General features: G+C 43.1%; 5 long non-coding RNA genes across 5 annotated transcripts; 2 read left to right on the top strand and 3 right to left on the bottom strand.

Moving 5' to 3' along the window:
- Positions 1 to 3,419: 3,419 nt before the first annotated feature.
- Positions 3,420 to 4,164, bottom strand: LOC121629096. The gene is made up of 3 exons (XR_006008335.1): positions 4,136 to 4,164; positions 3,899 to 4,019; positions 3,420 to 3,490 (listed from the first exon to the last, which is right to left on the bottom strand). It is a non-coding gene; the product is annotated as an uncharacterized LOC121629096 (long non-coding RNA).
- A 6,333-nt stretch (positions 4,165 to 10,497) lies between these two features.
- On the top strand, positions 10,498 to 11,568 carry LOC121629308. The gene is made up of 3 exons (XR_006008355.1): positions 10,498 to 10,665; positions 10,773 to 10,829; positions 11,507 to 11,568. It is a non-coding gene; the product is annotated as an uncharacterized LOC121629308 (long non-coding RNA).
- Positions 11,569 to 11,838: 270 nt separating this feature from the next.
- Positions 11,839 to 12,287, top strand: LOC121628431. The gene is made up of 3 exons (XR_006008171.1): positions 11,839 to 11,851; positions 11,975 to 12,029; positions 12,233 to 12,287. It is a non-coding gene; the product is annotated as an uncharacterized LOC121628431 (long non-coding RNA).
- An 8,278-nt stretch (positions 12,288 to 20,565) lies between these two features.
- LOC121629035 lies at positions 20,566 to 21,014 on the bottom strand. The gene is made up of 3 exons (XR_006008320.1): positions 21,002 to 21,014; positions 20,824 to 20,878; positions 20,566 to 20,620 (listed from the first exon to the last, which is right to left on the bottom strand). It is a non-coding gene; the product is annotated as an uncharacterized LOC121629035 (long non-coding RNA).
- Positions 21,015 to 21,289: 275 nt separating this feature from the next.
- Positions 21,290 to 22,280, bottom strand: LOC121629034. Its single transcript, XR_006008319.1, has 3 exons — positions 22,187 to 22,280; positions 22,023 to 22,079; positions 21,290 to 21,345 (listed from the first exon to the last, which is right to left on the bottom strand). It is a non-coding gene; the product is annotated as an uncharacterized LOC121629034 (long non-coding RNA).
- Positions 22,281 to 23,292: the final 1,012 nt, after the last annotated feature.

Below are 23,292 nucleotides of genomic sequence, written 5' to 3'. Positions count from 1 at the left end.
AGTTTTATCAGTTATTCTAAATTACTAGAAAGTAATTAAAATGTTAGACATGCATCGTCAACTACATCTAACATAAGCTCATTCACTAATCTACATATATCCATCTCCTCCCTGGCTTGTGTGATTCAATAAGAGCAATATCCCAAATCGTTACAACCCCAGCAGACAAAGGTGGTGGACTGCTTTATACAAATCCTTTTCTTGGAATTTAAGTAAGCAAACTGGATATGAAGGCAGTTGTATACATGTCTTATGTACTTACATTCCCATGGCCAGGAATAGTTTTCCTCAGCCAAGAGCTCATTCGGAAGAGGTAGTTTGTCAGTTTCCCACATAGCAGCATTACGCTTTGTGATGGCATCTCCTAAAGCTCTCTTTTCTTCAGCAATCTTTTTCCTTAGTTGATGTCTCCGCTTGTTGCCATCTAGAATGTTAAAACACACACACACACATCCTATAACATTTGTATAAGCTTACCCACTTACAGATTAGTGAACACCAATTTAAGGAAAAAAAAAAAAAAAATTAATGCACTAAATGCCCCCCATGTCATTAAAACAAAAATATTTGTGGTGTGCCCCCCCCCCCCACCAGCCTGACGATACAGCTGGTATTTTCTCTGCTTGATGCTCAGGTACAGCCCTTCAGTGGTTTTCTCCAGGTCATTTTGACTGGTTGTTCCTTGTGGAGATGGATAAGAAAACAAACAAAATAATTTCACACCAAGTTCACAATCACTCTTTTAACAGCACTTTCACAAGAACAGAGAAAAATGACTCTTTGAATTGTTCATAAATGACAGTTTTCCACAGTACCTGCAGTCCACTCCTGAACATCAGACACCCATTGCTGGACTGTGTCTTCCTGTATCGACAGCTCTTTAGTCAGCTTATCAAGATCCTCAGATGCCTCAGAAATCTTTTGTACAGTCTGTCAAAATCAATATTGGAGTAACAAATTGCTTAGCCAAATTAGGCAAAAGTCTTTGCATCATAAAAAACACTGGTCTAGTCTTTACCTTAATGTATCGTTTGGCCAATGTCCGGTCAAGGTTTTCTGCCTTCCGCTTGTTCCAGCCACTGGCCTGAATGGTAAGGATGTCTGTGCGGACTTAATACACAACACCTATTAGGCCAGGAAATCAAAACTAAATAAGTTAGATGCATAAAAAAAAATATTTACCAGCTTTTGACATGTACTTGGAACATATGGCTGCTCGAGAGAGGAAGATGTTCACCTGTTCAACCTCCTCTCCTATTGTTGTTCCTGCTCCCTCTTGATTTCGTCCTCCCCATTACAACTACAACAAATTTGTATGTTACCTTTTGGAAGACAGGGGGTTGGAAGAGGTCCAAAGGTGCTAATGAGAAATAAGTCATTGGCAATTACCTCACACATCCAGGAATGTGCTTTAGCATGCATGATTGAGAGAAAGGGACGCATGTTTAACAGGTCTTCTAACTCAGGACAGTAGCCCACGACCCTCTGCAAATATGGCCAATATCTGCATACCACATCAGAGCGGAAGAACTGCACATTCTGTGAAGCAAGCTGTTTCTGGAGATATAAGGGATATGCAAATATCTCTCCACGGAACATATTCAGTCCCTTCAGTAAAATCCCATGGCGGCAGACAGCAACCTCGACACCTTCCTCATCTACTTTGCCTGCAGACTTGTTAGAGGACTCTCGTGCTGCCACCCACTCGCCTGCACCACACCTCCCTTTACTGGGATTCTTATACAGATGAAGACAAACAGATGTACACAGAGCAAAGTGGTGTACATTAAAATTTAACCATTGGTAATATCATGTTGTATGGGGTAAATACAATACAGATATGCAGACAGTGTATAATTTATAAAAAACAAAAATTGGAAATAAACTTTACATGTCGTGTTGCCCCATGGATGTAGTCAACAAAGGAGGTCACCTCAGCATCCTTGGCCAGAAACACACCTTCAAAAAATCCATTAGGTCTAAAAGAAGCAAAATAGGGGTTAAACGTACAGAAGGTTACATCTATGGCAATCTACAATTTAAGTGGACAAGAATTTGACCCACCCTGGTTGGCTCTTAAAGCGGTAAAGCTTGCGGTTACCATCCACTGCAACAGCCGACATGGAGGGTGTGCATGCAGGACACTGAAAGTGATTCACCTGAGACAGCCTCTCAACCTCAAATTTTGCATAAGACCATTCCAAGAATGATTTCTGCATGATGTCTCCACATATCTTACCACTCTGATAGAAAAGAGTAAAAAAAAACAAAAAACAAAACCAGGCCATGAAACCATATAAATACATATTAAAAGTCAAGGTAGTAGACAATTGCTTCAATGATGTTGAATGATGATTATCTCACCCGACCAAAGAGTTTGGTGCGCTGTTCAAGCATGCTAACAAAAGCTTGCCGTGACATTCCTGGTGCAGTAATCTTGAGATCTTCATATGTAGTAAACAGATCCACTGTGTACAAAGTCTCAAAATGGACTGTGGCTGGCCAATGGCCACTTTCAACCAGATCACTAATACTTACATTCCAAGTCTGTCCACAGGAGCAGGAGACAGTTGGAAGAGACAGATTGTATCGCCCTGAAAAAAAGATGAAAGGTTGGATTGTTTATTTGCAAAGAAATTTTTTTTTAAATAAATAAATAAAAATAAAAAAGGACAAAATTGTACCATTTATTCCAATCAGAATAACTTCCTTTCCTGAAGAAACAGTTGTCTGCCCAGTGGAGCAGCCACAGCATGGAAGAATTACTGGCAAAAAGCACTCTTGGAAAGAAGTAAACAAATATTTTAAATTCCACTTATGAAAATTATATTTAAACTTTACCATTGAAGGTGTTTTTTTCCCCTCAATGAGGAAAAACTTCAAATACAGCTACCTAACCCAACATCCCCTGTTGGACTTAGACATTGTACAGATTTTACTAGGCCCATGTGATGTTGAACACAGAAATGACCTCTTTCATGGTAGGAGAATTTTCCTCCCTCTTCTTCCCTGATGTGAGTGGTTGGTGGCAGTGGCCTGTAAAATCCCTCTACCATGGATGATCTGTTATGGAGCACTAGGGAGTCGTGTATAGCAAGGTCACAGGCTGTACAATGCAGTGGTCTTGGCAAACAATCGTGACACATCACAACTGCAACCTTGGCTCTACAGTGGTGGCAAGTCGTATCTTTAGGCTTCTCAGATAACAACATCTGATTAACCATAAAAGGTCTCAATACAGTCCACTTTTCCAATGTGGAAGCTTTCCTATCCTTCCAATGTGAGGGGGCTGGGTCTTCAGAAGGTCCCAAAAGAGCTTGTACTTCTTGGATGAGAGAGCCTTGAAAACAAGGGCAGGGTTTGGGGATAGGTACAAAGTAGCTGATAATAAAAATAATGAACACTGGCTACTAATCTACCTATGTCTTGAATGGTCCCAGTCATTCTCTGTTGTCCACTAGAAGATGGAGCACATGATGGGTCCGTGCTTCTGTAGGTGACTGTTGGAGTGTCGAAATTTGTTTGAAAAGGACAATATGATACAACTTTCTGTAAAAAGCATGGATTGATAACCTGTAAACAAAGTCTAAAGAGCAGTGGATACAGGAAGTCTAAACAAAGCTATTCATAATCTCCAGCTCTTGTCCCTAGTTTGACTTTTAGGGGGGGGGGGGTTAAGATCCTAACATATACAACAATAGGAACACCTGAGCTTTTATGTACGTACATACATACCTACACACACAAACATAAGAATCAACCAAGTACTGATTTAGTTGATTGACTTTTGTTCCATTATTATGTCATGCATAAATAAAATGACGAGCCCCCCCCCCCCCAAAAAGGCGTCATTATTTCGACAAAGTGACCAGAAAAAGCATTGGGGAAGAAAACTCACCTGTGGATGAACCACGTTTGCGCTCCTCCCCCGTTCTACTCCTTTTTGGGAGAGGATTACCTTCCTCGTCCTCTTCGAGCCAAACAAATTTCTCCGGGCCTGTTTCCGAGACTTCTGCAGTCTATTTACGTTAAAAAGAAAACAAAACCCATCATGAGACATGCGAGTGTTACATAATGAACATCATCACTTCATCAATTTATACGGAGATATCGTGATCCTGAAAGCATTGCCTACCTTGCATTCATCCAAGAACACATTAGCAAGAAATACATATGGTTGCACGTTTGCTGAGCCAGGATGAGAAGGTGCGGCTAGGTTAAGCCAGGTGAAGATAGTTGGGATAAGTGCGTGTGCACGGCATACTGAAGCAGACCTCGCGATCGCTCACAGAATCACCGATGGGGAAATGGATAAAAGTCGCGCGTCCTACGTCACGGCCGCTGAACAACAGCTCCTGACGGAGTTCTCTGACGAAGTTAAGGATATTATAAGGAACAAAGGCAAAACCAATGCCATAAGTAAAGAACGCGAGAGAGCCTGGCAGACAATATCCGACCGGCTCAATGCGTAAGTGGTCAAAAACTGTACAATTAATAAACAGTGCTCCACTGGAACTGTCATAATTAGGCTACAATTAAAGGATTACTTTTCAAATCCACTAACTGTTGTATACTTTAAGAGTGACAAGCAGGTGCATGTTACTCAGGAAATGTAGAGTATGATTAGGTGCAAACAATTATCCACAATGTGTCATTTAATCTATTTTCCTCATGTAACGTTTTTATCTATTTTATCTTTCTGTCCTTCATAAAGAACAAACCTGTCTGGCCATAAAAGGACCTGGCAGCAAGAAAAAATTAAATATAAGAACATTTTGCAGGCTGGTAAGTGACTCCAAAGTAGATAACCGTGAACAAATGAGGTGAATAGATGAGGTGTCTGCTGACATGTTCAATGACTGTATGATTGTAGCAGTTAAAAAAAGGCCTATAAACTGGCACAGGGGGCGGCCCACCAAGCCAGGATGTGACTCCAGCAGAGGAACTGGCCTCCATTTAAATAAAGGGAGGCCAGTGATGGAGGGGATCCAGGGAGGGACAATAACTGACTCTGTCCCAGCCACAGAAACTGTCCTCTTCATACAAGGTACACAAAGTACTGCAATTCTACTGCACATGGAACACAATCAAATATAATACAGTGTCTGACTTTGGATAACCTTGCAGTGTCTGGGAACACAATTACACTTTTGGAGCCACCAGAAGATGATCCGGTTAGTACAGTGTCTCAAAATCACAGGCTTGGTATGTTCTGTGAAATCTTAATCCGAGTCCTCTCGCTGCATGTATACGGCAGGGGGAAGACACATCTGCAGCTGCAGAATGCACGTCTGCAGATGAGGAGACTGTGTCGGTGGAGTCCAGAAGGCTTGAGGCATGTCAGTTTTATGGGATTGGCCTGCTTATTTATTCCATGAAGGATATGAAGTCAGTGATGTGGTGCTAATAGAAAATGTGTAGCAGGACCCGGATGCTGCACGGTCTCCTAAGCGGCCTGGTAACATTGTGAGTATTGGCTAAAGTAAATCTACGTTATGCACAAATCCTGCTGTGCTAACTGACATTTCCTTTACAGACTTCACAAACTGTCAGAACGCTTTATTCAGGGCACCTGGAGAGAGAGATGGAGCTGGCAGATGTTAAAAGCTGACTCAAAAAGAGAAAGCTCCAAGAAATAGAGCTGGATCTAGAGATTAAACGCCGGACACTCAGAAAACTGGACCTGGAAATCCAGAAACTAGAAAGAGAAGTGAGTGTTTCAATGCACACAGTAACCATATCTGCAATACAGTGTTTTAATCCTTGTTAGTTTTGCTGTCGTAGGATCCAAGCAACCACGACAAATGACTCCTTAATAAAAAAAAAAAATAAAAAAAACTAGAACATTGGTGTCCGTCCTCTTTTCATGAATGTAAAAGAATTTCAAAGAACCACCAGTACTAAACAAAATGCTCACACAGGAAAAGCTCTTTTATTAAATAAAGGGGCTAAATCCAAAAATTAAGTGAAGAAACTTGCAATATATTGCTCCCTGACAAGTCTGCCATTAATGTTGTCCGGGAAGATGGGAGCATTTTCCCAGTCAACATCAACAGCCACTCGGGGGGGTTCTCCTTTCTTAGGCCTGCAATGTTATGCAGCACTACGCATGCAGCAATAACATCACAGGCTCTGTCCGGGGAAATCCTCAGGTGGTGCAGGCACTGAAACCGAGATTTCAGAAGGCCGAAGGTCATCTCGATTCGAGCCCTTGTCTTGGTGTGTGCATGGTTGTAGGCCTGCTGTGGTGGGGTTTGGGGATCTGCAAGTCAAGAGGAATGACTCACAGGCGTATCCTTTATCTCCCAGCAGCACACCAGAGAATTCACCTGATAATACAAAATATAATTTAGAAAACAGAGTTACACACACAATGTCCAAGGTGCTTACAGTACAAATGTGTGGGCTACCTTGTGAAAGTCTCTCATAAATTGGACTAGCCGGAAAGACTCTAGAGTCATGCACTGAGCCAGGCCACTTTGCCTCTAAATTGCTCACAAGGCAGTCAGCATCACAGATCATCTGAAATATTTAGTTGTAGCCTATTAAGGTCATTAAATGCACAGAACAGATTCATGTAGGTCATAACCACAAATCACTCTTACCTGAACATTGATGCTGTGGAAGGATTTCCTGTTAATCTCCCTCATGTTCACCTGAGGGGCGTCTGATTCTTATGTGTGTGCAATCCACTGCCCCAATGATGTTAGGGAAAGCTGTAACAAAAAATAGTGAGTATCCAACTGTGACAGATATACTTAGAAACTAATGGGTGCACATTAAAATTGAGGTTACCTGCAATCTTGTAAAACTCCTCCTTGATGTAGAGGTGTCTTCTGTGGCCAGGGAAGGTGATGAATATATTGCTGAATGATTTCAGCGCCAGACAAACGCATCTGATTGTCCGGCAAATGGTTCCTTTATTGAGGTTCTCTGCATCCCCAACAGAATAAAGGAAGCTCCCACTCGCAAGCCATCTCAATGTGACACAGATCATCTGTGGTACAGTGAGGGCATGGCTTCACGCTGTCTGGTGCTGTGTTTTTGGACTCAGCAGCCTACATAAATATCTTAGTCCATCACCCGAAAATCTGTATCTTTCAATGACATAGTCATCTCCAAAGGCCAGGGGATCTGACCTGTCCCTGAAGACTCGTTCACGTCTGAATGCTCTTCTGAGGATGCGGGCTTCCTCGTCCAGCACATCCTCCGAAAAAGGGCAAGCCATTATGAAGAGGGAACAGGTGAAGGGGAGTTGGACCTGAATATTCTACATTGCCCTCGTCACAGATTAAATTGAAAACACCTTTGAAACTGAGGTATCTAAGCATAGCATTTGTATCGTACACACTTAAGTTTTTACCATATAAGGTTCTCTGTCCCACAGACTGGATTGACACAAGAACATGCATTCCATGCAAATGAGCATCCTATAGGCAAACTCTATGACTGGAGGACACAGGACTGAGGAATTTTCTTTGTTTAAACCCTATATAAGACAGAATGACACATCAGGTCTTTAGGTCTTGGTTCTGGCTTTGGGACCTCCAGATTTTGCTGCAGAAATCTGTTTTGATGTCTGAACTTTTGTAATAAACTTCTTTTTATTATTCAAGTCAGCGTCCAGAGATGTTTTTGCCTGAAAGCCAATTTTTCCACATCTCCTGATCAAGATACATCAAATTCTCATCAGCTGTGTTTTGTAATCTCAATTACTGCAATAAAACACATATTTATAAAACCTCTGACAGCAATTTGACGAGCAGTCTTCATTAGCATAGCAATATAACACTTGATGAAATCATGCACTTATGACCAAGTTGATATTGTGTGATGAAATCGTGATCCTGTATTTAAATAAAATGACTAAAAAATATATATATATGCACTGCACTAGCACTACACGACAGCACCTGGGTCTAACTGGACTCAAAAGCGGTCTGACTAACACTTAATGATGACGTCCCATCTTGTTTGAATTCATGCTTGTGTTGTTCTTACTCTCAAATGTAAGTCGCTTTGGATAAAAGCGTCTGCTAAATGACTGTAGAATAGAATAGAGTAATAATACTACAACTCGAATCCATATAAAAAGGCTGTTGCGATTACGAACAGATTTGGATTAAATGTACAGTGACTGTATATGTAATATTTTAATACTGGATGATTAAAATGACGCGCCATACTTAGGAAGACCATGGACATGCTGTAAAACACATTAATTCCTCACAGAATTGACGTTGGACATGCAGGTGACTCGCTAGGATTAATCTTAGCCTGAGCAGTTAGCCTGGTCTGGAGCAGGCTAGCTGCAGCGGATAAATCACCACAGTAACTTGGCCGGGATTAGTTTGAGCTGCTTTCATGCAGCCGACTTAGGGCTAAATTCAGCCAGGATAACCAACATATCCCGGCTTAATCGCTTATCTTGGTTTCGTGCAATACCCCTCTGGTTCGCGCTCCAGGTGTGTAAGTAGGCAGGGGGCGTGAGCGTCGTTGTGAAGTTGCGCATGTCACCAGCACTTGCATCTAACAGCAGATAGTGGGCTTTGTTAAATGGGTTACTGCTTAAATTCCTTAAATAATATATTTTATTACCACAGATTTAAGTTAGGTTTTTTTCATTTAATAATATATCAGTAATTATCGAGTGAAGTTAGGTTGAAAGTGAATGTCGATTTAATTACATCTTGAGCGTACGTCACTGTCATGCGCCCACTATATTTTTATCGGTCATTTCCTCTATTAGTAAGATTTATGATTCAACACCCTTAAGATGTATGTTTTTGTCAGTTTAACACATTTACGAATAATGATATGATAATTATAGTAAAATCACATAAATCATGGAAACCTTTTATCAAATAACGTTATTTACAATTCCATTACACGGTTTTTAAACACGAGGCCTGAGGTATATAAATACTTTAGAATTTAAAGGAATATAATAATAATAATAATAATAATAATAATAATAATAATAATAATAATAATAGCCTAATAAAATGAACAAATCACTTAAAAAACAACTTCAATAAATGTTGCTCTGTACACTATGAGACATACATGAATGGCACATGAACAAGCAACAGGGATCAAACAGTAAGAATTGTAAGTTATTTTGAATAAATGTTATACAGCACACATAGTTCAGTGGTTCTGACGACTTTTTGGATTTTAGAATGTTGTATTTTCACATTGCTTAAGTCCCTAAATAAATCCCGTATTTTCTATTAGTTTTATTTAATTTTTAATTATTCTATCAGTGCAAACAAAGGTACAGAACACATATCACACATAAAGTGCCACAAGCATATTTTCAATTGAGTTACTAAAAAATACACAATAAAAAATAAAATAAGCAGTAACCAGGTTGAAGAGGAACTCAGTCCATGACGCACCATTTACATTTCTTCCGGTTTGTTGTTAATGTTGTTGTTAATAGCGTCCGTAGCAACCACTGTAGCAACAATCCGAAACGTAGTATTCCTACAATTTCGTTGAAGGATTGTACATCGAAACGAAAAAACTACTAATTGTGGAAATGTCCAAAGGATGCAGGTACACTGATACATTGTCTGTGGGAATGTCCATTTATAAGACCTCTGTGGTTGATTATTGTACGAATCCTGAGTGATTGGTTGGGTGAAACAGTGCCACTCTGTCCAAGACTCTGTTTGCTTGGTGATAGAGGACGGATGTCTCATATATCAAGAGGGAAGTTTTCCGTTATTATAATTGGGATCTCTGTAGCAGCCAGGTTTATCCTTAAGCACTGGAAAACTCCAAAAACCCCACAAGTTAAGGAATGGGTCAACCTGGTGGTTAAAATGGCCTCATATGAGTGTATGCTCTACAAATTAAGTAGCAGGGACAACACTATTGCACCGGTCTGGGGACCATTTTGGTCTTACATTACTATAAGAGCCACCCAACAGGATGACTCCTGAAGGCTCCCTTACTGATGACTGTCTCATGTTTTTGTATCTGGTAGCTACTGTCACACCCCATGTTTGTTTGTTTATCTATTTACTTATTTATTTATGTTCACTTATGTTTTATATATTTGTCTTATTTTATACGTGATAGCCCCTCATATGTCAAGGTCAATTTATGTCAACCTCTCCAATGTTAAAAGATGTTTAACAGAATGTTTTGTTACTCTGTCATGTAAAAAATATTAATAAAAAAAATCAATAAATCTGTTTTCTAAGAGCTCAGAGGTCAGGTTTAACAAAGTGTTAAATGTAGCAACAGATAAAATTAAATTCAAGTAAATCAACTTGAAACTAAAACAATAATTTAAGAAACAACAAACTTGTAGAGCATCAAGCAATAAATGAATGAATTCGGAAAAGTGACAAAAATAACACTAAGGTAAAAAAAAACATGGTTTATTTAAAAAGATGAATAATTTGAAACGGTTTTGGTGATAAAGAATCATCTTGTAGCTGGTTAGATGAATCCCATCAAACAGGTGAACATGTCTCCCGTTCCCACTCTTTCCTATAATGGATGAAAGTGTGTATGTGTGTGTGAGCTGGTGGGCGGACGTCACCACAGCAGCTTGTTTCACATCTGTTCTGTGTGTTTGTGTCTACAGGTGAACTCTCTGCCAGTTCTCTGGCTCGTTGATGGGCAGCTAGTGGTCCCTCCTGGATACCTGTAAGTAAAAGACAAATCCTGATCAATGTTTAACATCAGCAGCTGAGCCTCTGTTTGTATGTCCACACCGTCTTCCTGCTGTTAAATGTGTGTGTCTGTCTCTGCAGGATGCCGGTGCACGACCCCCGCCCCGCTGCAACCACCCAGAGCGCCTGCTGCTCACAGTAAGTTTTCAATGGATGCTTTCACTCCAGATCTTCTTTTTTTCTCTCCTGATCTGTGCCAGTGGACCAGGTTTCTGCTTTGTTGCCTCAATATTTGTGTCCCATGGAAAGTTAAGGTTCTTGAGATTGGAAGGATGTATACCGGGGCTATTCAATTCGGTCCTACGAGAGCTGCAATCCAGCAGGTTTTCCATAAATCCCTGTTTCAGCACACCTGACTCAAATTAATTGGTCATTGTGCAGAACTTGATTGGCTGTTAGATCCATTAATTTAATGCAGGTGCGTTGAAACAGGGATATATGGAAAACCTGCTGGATTGCGACCCTCGTAGGACCGAATTGAATAGCACTGATGTATACCATTCCAGACTAAAATCATAACAACAGATTGATTTTATACGTTTATTTTCGACCAGTCACCAATGCAATTTATCTGTGAAGCCATGCTGTTCCCCAGTAGCAAATGATGCTGTAACAAAAGGGGTCCTGTTACATCAACAAGGGTCCAGTAAAAGTAGTCCAGTAAAATAGTTGGTCCACAACAAGTCTTTTATCCATAAAAACTCATTGTAAGCGAAACCTGAAGGATTTTAAGGTGTACTTTTTACCTTATTGTGAGTCACAATGGAAACACGAGTTCTCCTCTGACTGGTTTTTATTCTGTTTTGTGGCTGCAGGAAGAGGAAGCGAGATGACCACAGCGAGCCACCATACGTTAAGAAGCCACCCAACGCCTTCATGCTCTTTCTGAAGGAGCAGAGGGTGAGTGTGGTGGCTGAACTTGGCCACACCGGGAGCGCGGCAGTGAACACCATCTTGGGGGAGAGAGTAAGTAAACTTGATCTGCTAAGCATCCTGTGTTGATGCTGGTTTCTGATCTGAGAGGCTGACAGTACTTTGTGGTCTGTCCACAGTGGAAGTCCTTGTCCACCAAGCAGCAGGCCAAGTACTACCAGGAGGCCGACGCAGCGAGGTGCCGCCATGAGCAGCAGCACCCCCAGTGGTCCAACAGGGACAACTACGTACATACGCTGTGCTCAGACATGATCACCTCACTGCACTGATGCTGATGAAACGGTGACAGCAAAGAGTTTCTATCAGCTGGTATCAGAGGAAAAATCAAATGTCTCTTTTTCACTTTTTAGGGCCAGAAGAGGAAGAGGAGGCGTCAGGGGAGCACAGCTCCCAGCAGCTCTGGAGGTAACACAAGACTTCACAGCATGTGTCCCATAGGTCCAAAGGTCCCAGATTGTTAAAACGTTATTGTTGAACAACAGAGACACACGTTAAAAAAATCAGCTGATTGAAACATTAAGATGAAGATCACAGTCAGGGTTAGAATTAAAATCTTTCTTGAAGTTGTCTCAGAAGGCTGATGGTGTTTTCGTGTTTTTGTGTTGCAGCTTCCTCTTCTCAGCCTGAGGGAGGGTCTGCAGCACCTGCCTCTGATGTCTGAGGTAAGCCCCACCTCCTGGTGGATCCTGCTAGGTCCTCCACTACTTCACCACCCCGAGCCCAGACACAGTTCACCCATTCAGCATCATACTGATTTTTGGCCCTTAAATCCTTAAAGATAGCCAGTCAGTTAGTTCCTCTGAATGGCAGGAACCTTGGAGTCATTCTTGACCAGGATTAGTTCTTTAGTTCTCACATCAAACACGTCTCTAGAGCAGCTATCTTTCATTTAGCATGCCATGCCATGCTATTTTTATTTATATAGCACTTTTAAAGAGTGCTACACAACAGGTAAAACACAGGACAGAAATAAAACACACTCTACAATTAAAAACTATATAAATGCTAAAAACATAGAAGATACAAACAAACTGAACGGACGGTAAAAGTAACGCCAACCTCTCATTGAGTTAAAAGCCAAGGAATAAAAGTGTAATTTCAAACTAGATCTAAAAACATCAACTGAGGAAGCTCGTTCCAGAGCTTCGGGGCCACAACAGAAAACCTTCTCAGTTTCCAGCAACATCTGCTCAGCTGACTGCAGGGAACAAGGAAAGGTGTAGGTGCAGCAAGTTGGACAAAGATGAGGGCGCAAAACCATAAAAACACATAAAATTTCTTGAACTAGAATGGGTGGCAGGGCTTTTAGTTTTCATCCCGCTTTCTGTCTGTCTGGGGACAAAATGCTGACACACTTTCTGTTTTTAAGACAAAACTAAAAGTTTGCGTCCTTGATGAAGCTAATGTGTAATTTATTAACCTGATTGTTAATCAAATGATTGATCATAACATTTAAAATTCACTGAAAGTGTTTAATCATTGATGTTTCTTCTCTCTTGTGGGCAGACGAGTGGCCGTGGTCTTCCAGTGTGGTCCCAGAACGTAGACCAGAAGTTCTGGGACAAACATACTGAAATCCTCCTCAGAGCCTCTTCATCCATTTTTTATTTCAATCTCATGATTAACTTTTGTATATAGTTCTGTTTATAGTTCCATGTAAATAGTTCCATTTAAGGTTTAATGTTTGTTTTTCTCTTGTTTTTGTTGCTCTACAGTGCTGACCATCCAACTGTAGAACATCCACCTTACATCTCCACCTGCAGCCAACAACATCAGCTTGTGTTGACATCCACCTCAAGTCTCCATCTACAGCCAACAACATCGGCTTGTGTTAACATCCACCTCAAGTCTCCACCTGCAGCCAACAACATCGGCTTGTTTTAACATCCACCTCAAGTCTCCATCTACAGCCAACAACATCGGCTTGTGTTAACATCCACCTCAAGTCTCCATCTACAGCCAACAACATTGGCTTGTTTTAACATCCACCTCAAGTCTCCATCTTCAGCCAACAACATCGGCTTGTGTTAACATCCACCTCAAGTCTCCACCTGCAGCCAACAACATCGTCTTTCTGCCTCCACCTGCAGCCAACAACATCGGCTTTGAAGTAGGGTGAAGCAGGGTGAAGGAGGATAAAGTAGGTTCAAGTAGAGTGCAGCAGGAACAAGCAGGGTGAAGCAGGTTTAAGTAGGGTGAAGCAGGGTGAAGCAGGATAAGGCAGATTGATGCAGGATGAAGTAGGGTGAAGCAGGGTGAAGCAAGTTCAAGTAAGGTGAAGCAGGGCCAAGCTGAGTGAAACTGGATGAAGCAGGTTTAGGTAGGGTGAAGCAGGGTGAAGCAGAGTGAAGCAGGACCAAGCAGAGTGAAATAGGATGAAGCAGGTTCAATTAGGGTGAAGCAGGGTGAAGGAGGATGAAATTGGTTAAAGTAGGGTGAAGCAGGATAAGGCAGAGTGATGCAGGATGAAGTAAGGTGAAGCAGGGTGAAGGAGGATGAAATTGGTTATTGTAGGGTGAAGCAGGACCAAGCAGGGTGAAACAGGATAAAGCAGGATGAAGCAGCATGAAGTAGGGTGAAGCTGGGTGAAGCAGAGTGAAGCAGGACCAAGCAGAGTGAAATAGGATGAAGCAGGTTCAATTAGGGTGAAGCAGGGCGAAGGAGGATAAAGTAGGGTGATGCAGGATGAAGTAAGGTGAAGCAGGGTGAAGCAGGATAAAGTTGGTTCAAGTAGGGTGCAGCAGGAACAAGCAGGGTGAAGCAGGATTAAGTAGGGTGAAGCAGGGTGAAAGAGGATGAAGTAGGGTGAAACAGGATGAAGTAGGGTGAAGCAGGGTGAAACAGGATGAAGCAGGGTGAATTAGGGTGAAGCAGAATGAAACAGGTAGAAGCAGGATGAAGTAGGGTGAAGCAGGGTAAACCAGGGTGAAGCAGGATGAAGTAGGTTCAAGTAGGATGAAGCAGAGTGAAGCAGGACCAAGCTGAGTGAAATTGGATGAAGCAGGTTTAGGTAGGGTGAAGCAGAGTGAAGCAGGAACAAGCAGAGTGAAATAGGATGAAGCAGGTTCAATTAGGGTGAAGCAGGGTGAAGGAGGATAAAGTAGGGTGATGCAGGGTGAAGGAGGATAAAGTAGGGTGATGCAGGATGAAGTAGGGTGAAGCAGGGTGAAGCAGGATAAAGTAGGTTCAAGTAGGGTGCAGCAGGACCAAGCAGGGTGAAACAGGATGAAGCACGATGAAGCAGCATGAAGTAGGGTGAAGCAGGAAAAAGCAGGGTGAAGCAGGGTGAAGCAGGACCAAGCCGAGTGAAATAGGATGAAGTAGGGTGAAGCAGGGTGAAGCAGGACCAAGCAGAGTGAAATAGGATGAAGCAGGTTTAAGTAGGGTGAAACAGGATGAAGAAGGCTGAAGCAGGTTTTTTATTTCACTCTGCTTGGTCCTGCTTTACTCTGCTTCACCCTACTTCATCCTGCATCACCCTGCCTTATCCTGCTTCACTCTGCATCACCCTACTTGAACCTACTTCATCCTGCTTCACTCTGCCTTATCCTGCTTCACCAAGCATCACACTACCTAAAACCTGCTTCACCCTGCCTGATCCTGCTTCTCTCTGCTTCACCCTACTTGGTCCCCCTTCACACTGCTTCACCCTACTTCATCCTGCTTCACCCTGCCTTATCCTACTTCACCCTGCTTCATACTACTTGGTCCTTCTTCACCCTGCCTTATCCTGCTTCACCCTGCTTCACCCTACTTTATCCTGCATCACCCTGCCTTATCCTGCTTCACCCTACTTCATCCTGCTTCACCCTGCTTGTTCCTGCTTCACCCTGCTTTATCCTGCTTCACCCTACTTCATCCTACTTCAACCTGCTTCACCCTACTTGAACCTGCTTCTTCCTATTTCACTCGGCATGGTCCTGCTTCACCCTATTTGAACCCGCTTCACCCTGCTTAACCCTACTTCTTCCTGCTTCACCTTGCTTCACCTTACTTCATCCTGCTTCACCCTGCCTTATCCTGCTTCACTCTGCTTCACCCTACTTAGTCCTGCTTCATCCTGCTTTTTCCTGCTTCACACTACCTGAACCTGCACCAACCTACTTCACCCTGCTTGTTCCTGCTTCACCCTGCCTTATCCTTCTTCACCCTACTTCACCCTGCTTGATCCTGCTTCACCCTGCTTCACCCTACTTCATCCTGCATCACCCTGCCTTATCCTGCTTCACTCTGCTTCACCCTACTTGAACCTACTTCATCCTGCTTCACCCTGCCTTATCCTGCTTCACAAAGCATCACACTACCTAAAACCTGCTTCACCCTGCCTGATCCTGCTTCTCTCTGCTTCACCCTACTTGGTCCCCCTTCACACTGCTTCACCCTACTTCATCCTGCTTCACTCTGCCTTATCCTACTTCACCCTGCTTCATACTACTTGGTCCTTCTTCACCCTGCTTTATCCTGCTTCATCCTGCTTCACCCTACTTTATCCTGCATCACCCTGCCTTATCCTGCTTCACCCTACTTCATCCTGCTTCACCCTGCTTGTTCCTGCTTCACCCTGCTTTATCCTGCTTCACCCTACTTCATCCTGCTTCAACCTGCTTCACCCTACTTGAACCTGCTTCTTCCTATTTCACTCGGCATGGTCCTGCTTCACCCTATTTGAACCTGCTTCACCCTGCTTAACCCTACTTCTTCCTGCTTCACCTTGCTTCACCTTACTTCATCCTGCTTCACCCTGCCTTATCCTGCTTCACTCTGCTTCACCCTACTTAGTCCTGCTTCATCCTGCTTTTTCCTGCTTCACACTACCTGAACCTGCACCAACCTACTTCACCCTGCTTGTTCCTGCTTCACCCTGCCTTATCCTGCTTCACCCTATTTCACCCTGCTTGATCCTGCTTCACCCTGCTTCACCCTGCTTCATCCTGCATCACCCTGCCTTATCATGCTTCACTCTGCTTCACCCGGCTTCACCCTACTTGAACCTACTTTACCCTGCTTCAGCCTGCCTTACCCTGATTCAACCTGCTCAAAAGGAGAGAAATCAGTTTAAAAAAAAGTCCAATTTAAACAGGAACATGTCAATTACCACAAAGCTTTGATCAGCACCTCCCTCATCAAATAGAAGACAGACAAGAATTTTTGGTGGAGACAGAAAGCCCATGTTATTGGCTGCAGGTGGAGACAGAAAGCTGATGTTGTTGGCTGCAGGTGAAGACGGCAAGGCGATGTTATTGGCTGCAGGTGGAGGCAGAAAGCCGTTGTTGTCGGCTGTCGGTGGAGGCAGCAAGCCGATGTTGTTGGCTGCAGGTTGAGGTAGGTAGCTGATGTTGTTGGCTGCAGGTGGAGGCAGAAAGCCGATGTTTTTGGGTGCAGGTGGTGGCAGCAAGCCGATGTTGTTGGCTGCAGGTGGAGGTAGGTAGCCAATGTTGTTGGCTGCAGGTGGAGGCAGAAAGCCGATGTTTTTGGGTGTAGGTGGAGGAAGAACGCCGTTGTTGTTGGCTGCAGGTGGAGGCAGAAAGCTGATGTTATTGGCTGCAGGTGGAGACAGAGGTGGATGTTAACACAAGCCGATGTTGTTGGCTATAGGTGGAGACATGAGGTGGATGTTAAAACAAGCCGATGTTGTTGGCTGTAGGTGGAGACTTGAGGTGGATGTTAACAGAAGCCGATGTTGTTGGCTGCAGGTGGAGACAGAGGTGGATGTTAAAACAAGCCGATGTTGTTGGCTGTAGATGGAGACTTGAGGTGGATGTTAACACAAGCCGATATTGTTGGCTGCAGGTGGAGACTTGAGGTGGATGTTAACACAAGCCGATATTGTTGGCTGTAGGTGGAGACATGAGGTGGATGTTAACACAAGCCGATGTTGTTGGCTGTAGATGGAGACATGAGGTGGATGTTAACACAAGCCGATGTTGTTGGCTGTAGATGGAGACTTGAGGAGGATGTTAACACAAGCCGATGTTGTTGGCTGAAGATGGAGACTTGCGGTGGATGTTAACACAAGCCGATGTTGTTGGCTGCAGGTGGAGACTTGAGGTGGATGTTAACACAAGCCGATGTTGTTGGCTGTAGATGGAGACATGAGGTGGATGTTAAAACAAGCCGATGTTGTTGGCTATAGGTGGAGACATGAGGTGGATGTTAACACAAGCCGATGTTGTTGGTTATAGGTGGAGACTTGAGGTGGATGTTAACACAAGCCGATGTTGTTGGCTATAAGTGGAGACATGTGGTGGATGTTAACAGAAGCCAATGTTGTTGCCTGTAGGTGGAGACTTGAGGTGGATGTTAACAGAAGCCAATGTTGTTGGCTGCAGGTGGAGACAGAGGTGGATGTTAAAACAAGCCGATGTTGTTGGCTGTAGATGGAGACTTGAGGTGGATGTTAACACAAGCCGATGTTGTTGGCTGAAGATGGAGACTTGAGGTGGATGTTAACACAAGCCGATGTTGTTGGCTGCAGGTGGAGACTTGAGGTGGATGTTAACACAAGCCGATGTTGTTGGCTGTAGATGGAGACATGAGGTGGATGTTAAAACAAGCCGATGTTGTTGGCTATAGGTGGAGACATGAGGTGGATGTTAACAGAAGCCGATGTTGTTGGCTATAGGTGGAGACTTGAGGTGGATGTTAACACCAGCCGATGTTGTTGGCTGTAGGTGGAGACTTGAGGTGGATGTTAACACAAGCCGATATTGTTGGCTGTAGATGGAGACTTGAGGTGGATGTTAACACAAGCCGATGTTGTTGGCTGTAGATGGAGACTTGAGGTGGATGTTAAAACAAGCCGATGTTGTTGGCTGAAGGTGGAGACTTGAGGTGGATGTTAACACAAGCCGATGTTGTTGGCTGCAGATGGAGACTTGAGGTGGATGTTAACACAAGCCGATGTTGTTGGCTGCAGATGGAGACTTGAGGTGGATGTTAAAACAAGCCGATGTTGTTGGCTGTAGATGGAGACTTGAGGTGGATGTTAACACAAGCCGATGTTGTTGGCTGCAGGTGGAGACTTGAGGTGGATGTTAACACAAGCCGATGTTGTTGGCTGAAGATGGAGACTTGAGGTGGATGTTAAAACAAGCCGATGTTGTTGGCTGAAGGTGGAGACTTGAGGTGGATGTTAACACAAGCCGATGTTGTTGGCTGCAGGTGGAGACTTGAGGTGGATGTTAACACAAGCCGATATTGTTGGCTGCAGGTGGAGACTTGAGGTGGATGTTAACACAAGCCGATATTGTTGGCTGCAGGTGGAGACATGAGGTGGATGTTAACACAAGCCGATGTTGTTGGCTGTAGATGGAGACATGAGGTGGATGTTAACACAAGCCGATGTTGTTGGCTGTAGATGGAGACTTGAGGTGGATGTTAATACAAGCCGATGTTGTTGGCTGAAGATGGAGACTTGAGGTGGATGTTAACACAAGCCGATGTTGTTGGCTGCAGGTGGAGACTTGAGGTGGATGTTAACACAAGCCGATGTTGTTGGCTGTAGATGGAGACATGAGGTGGATGTTAAAACAAGCCGATGTTGTTGGCTATAGGTGGAGACATGAGGTGGATGTTAACACAAGCCGATGTTGTTGGCTATAGGTGGAGACTTGAGGTGGATGTTAACACAAGCCGATGTTGTTGGCTATAGGTGGAGACATGGGGTGGATGTTAACAGAAGCCGATGTTGTTGGCTGTAGATGGAGACTTGAGGTGGATGTTAAAACAAGCCGATGTTGTTGGCTGCAGGTGGAGACTTGAGGTGGATGTTAACACAAGCCGATGTTGTTGGCTGTAGATGGAGACTTGAGGTGGATGTCAACACAAGCTGATGTTATTGGCTGCAGGTGGAGATGTAAGGTGGATGTTCTACAGTTGGATGGTCAGCACTGTAGAGCAACAAAAACAAGAGAAAAACAAACATTAAACCTTAAATGGAACTATTTACATGGAACTACAAACAGAACTATATACAAAAGTTAATCATGAGATTGAAATAAAAAATGGATGAAGAGGCTCTGAGGAGGATTTCAGTCTGTTTGTCCCAGAACTTCTGGTCTACGTTCTGGGACCACACTGGAAGACCACGGCCACTCGTCTGCCCACAAGAGAGAAGAAACATCAATGATTAAACACTTTCAGTGAATTTTAAATGTTATGATCAATCATTTGATTAACAATCAGGTTAATAAATTACACATTAGCTTCATCAAGGACCCAAACTTTTAGTTTTGTCTTAAAAACAGAAAGTGTGTCAGCATTTTGTCCCCAGACAGACAGAAAGCAGGATGAAAACTAAAAGCCCTGCCACCCATTCTAGTTCAAGAAATTTTATGTGTTTTTATGGTTTTGCGCCCTCATCTTTGTCCAACTTGCTGCACCTACACATTTCCTTGTTCCCTGCAGTCAGCTGAGCAGATGTTGCTGGAAACTGAGAAGGTTTTCTGTTGTGGCCCCGAAGCTCTGGAACGAGCTTCCTCAGTTGATGTTTTTAGATCTAGTTTGAAATCACACTTTTATTCCTTGGCTTTTAACTCAATGAGAGGTTGACGTTACTTTTACCGTCCGTTCAGTTTGTTTGTATCTTCTATGTTTTTAGCATTTATATAGTTTTTAATTGTAGAGTGTGTTTTATTTCTGTCCTGTGTTTTACCTGTTGTGTAGCACTCTTTAAAAGTGCTATATAAATAAAAATAGCATGGCATGGCATGCTAAATGAAAGATAGCTGCTCTAGAGACGTGTTTGATGTGAGAACTAAAGAACTAATCCTGGTCAAGAATGACTCCAAGGTTCCTGCCATTCAGAGGAACTAACTGACTGGCTATCTTTAAGGATTTAAGGGCCAAAAATCAGTATGATGCTGAATGGGTGAACTGTGTCTGGGCTCGGGGTGGTGAAGTAGTGGAGGACCTAGCAGGATCCACCAGGAGGTGGGGCTTACCTCAGACATCAGAGGCAGGTGCTGCAGACCCTCCCTCAGGCTGAGAAGAGGAAGCTGCAACACAAAAACACGAAAACACCATCAGCCTTCTGAAACAACTTCAAGAAAGATTTTAATTCTAACCCTGACTGTGATCTTCATCTTAAAGTTTCAATCAGCTGATTTCTTCAACGTGTGTCTCTGTTGTTCAACAATAACGTTTTAACAATCTGGGACCTTTGGACCTATGGGACACATGCTGTGAAGTCTTGTGTTACCTCCAGAGCTGCTGGGAGCTGTGCTCCCCTGACGCCTCCTCTTCCTCTTCTGGCCCTAAAAAGTGAAAAAGAGACATTTGATTTTTCCTCTGATACCAGCTGATAGAAACTCTTTGCTGTCACCGTTTCATCAGCATCAGTGCAGTGAGGTGATCATGTCTGAGCACAACGTATGTACGTAGTTGTCCCTGTTGGACCACTGGGGGTGCTGCTGCTCATGGCGGCGCCTCGCTGCGTCGGCCTCCTGGTAGTACTTGGCCTGCTGCTCGGTGGACAAGGACTTCCACTGTGGACAGACCACAAAGTACTGTCAGCCTCTCAGATCAGAAACCAGCATCAACACAGGATGCTTAGCAGATCAAGTTTACTTACTCTCTCCCCCAAGATGGTGTTCACTGCCGCGCTCCCGGTGTGGCCAAGTTCAGCCACCACACTCACCCTCTGCTCCTTCAGAAAGAGCATGAAGCGTTGGGTGGCTTCTTAACGTATGGCGGCTCGCTGTGGTCATCTCACTTCCTCTTCCTGCAGCCACAAAACAGAATAAAAACCAGTCAGAGGAGAACTCGTGTTTCCATTGTGACTCACAATAAGGTAAAAAGTGCACCTTAAAATCCTTCATGTTTCGCTTACAATGAGTTTTTATGGATAAAAGACTTGTTGTGGACCAACTATTTTACTGGACTACTTTTACTGGACCCTTGTTGATGTAACAGGACCCCTTTTGTTACAGCATCATTTGCTACTGGGGAACAGCATGGCTTCACAGATAAATTGCATTGGTGACTGGTCGAAAATAAACGTATAAAATCAATCTGTTGTTATGATTTTAGTCTGGAATGGTATACATCAGTGCTATTCAATGCGGTCCTACGAGGGCCGCAATCCAGCAGGTTTTCCATAGATCCCTGTTTCAACACACCTGCATCAAATTAATGGATCTAACAGCCAATCAAGTTCTGCACAATGACTAATTAATTTGAGTCAGGTGTGCTGAAACAGGGATATATGGAAAACCTGCTGGATTGTGGCCCTCGTAGGACCGAATTGAATAGCCCCGGTATACATCCTTCCAATCTCAAAAACCTTAACTATCCATGGGACACAAATATTGAGGCAACAAAGCAGAAACCTGGTCCACTGGCACAGATCAGGAGAGAAAAAAAGAAGATCTGGAGTGAAAGCATCCATTGAAAACTTACTGTGAGCAGCAGGCGCTCTGGGTGGTTGCAGCGGGGCGGGGGTCGTGCACCGGCATCCTGCAGAGACAGACACACACATTTAACAGCAGGAAGACGGTGTGGACATACAAACAGAGGCTCAGCTGCTGATGTTAAACATTGATCAGGATTTGTCTTTTACTTACAGGTATCCAGGAGGGACCACTAGCTGCCCATCAACGAGCCAGAGAACTGGCAGAGAGTTCACCTGTAGACACAAACACACAGAACAGATGTGAAACAAGCTGCTGTGGTGACGTCCGCCCACCAGCTCACACACACATACACACTTTCATCCATTATAGGAAAGAGTGGGAACGGGAGACATGTTCACCTGTTTGATGGGATTCATCTAACCAGCTACAAGATGATTCTTTATCACCAAAACCGTTTCAAATTATTCATCTTTTTAAATAAACCATGTTTTTTTTTACCTTAGTGTTATTTTTGTCACTTTTCCGACTTCATTCATTTATTGCTTGATGCTCTACAAGTTTGTTGTTTCTTAAATTATTGTTTTAGTTTCAAGTTGATTTACTTGAATTTAATTTTATCTGTTGCTACATTTAACACTTTGTTAAACCTGACCTCTGAGCTCTTACAAAACAGATTTATTGATTTTTTTTTTTTTATTAACATTTTTTACATGACAGAGTAACAAAACATTCTGTTAAACATCTTTTAACATTGGAGAGGTTGACATAAATTGACCTTGACATATGAGGGGCTATCGCGTATAAAATAAGACAAATATATAAAAACATAAGTGAACATAAATAAATAAGTAAATAAATAAACAAACAAACATGGGGTGTGACAGTAGCTACCAGATACAAAAACATGAGACAGTCATCAGTAAGGGAGCCTTCAGGAGTCATCCTGTTGGGTGGCTCTTATAGTAATGTAAGACCAAAATGGTCCCCAGACCGGTGCAATAGTGTTGTCCCTGCTACTTAATTTGTAGAGCATACACTCATATGAGGCCATTTTAACCACCAGGTTGACCCATTCCTTAACTTGTGGGGTTTTTGGAGTTTTCCAGTGCTTAAGGATAAACCTGGCTGCTACAGAGATCCCAATTATAATAACGGAAAACTTCCCTCTTGATATATGAGACATCCGTCCTCTATCACCAAGCAAACAGAGTCTTGGACAGAGTGGCACTGTTTCACCCAACCAATCACTCAGGATTCGTACAATAATCAACCACAGAGGTCTTATAAATGGACATTCCCACAGACAATGTATCAGT

This window comes from Melanotaenia boesemani, chromosome 18, assembly GCF_017639745.1.
Source record: "Melanotaenia boesemani isolate fMelBoe1 chromosome 18, fMelBoe1.pri, whole genome shotgun sequence".
Classification (NCBI taxonomy): Eukaryota; Metazoa; Chordata; class Actinopteri; order Atheriniformes; family Melanotaeniidae; genus Melanotaenia; species Melanotaenia boesemani.
This window is presented reverse-complemented; position numbering and strand designations above follow the sequence as displayed.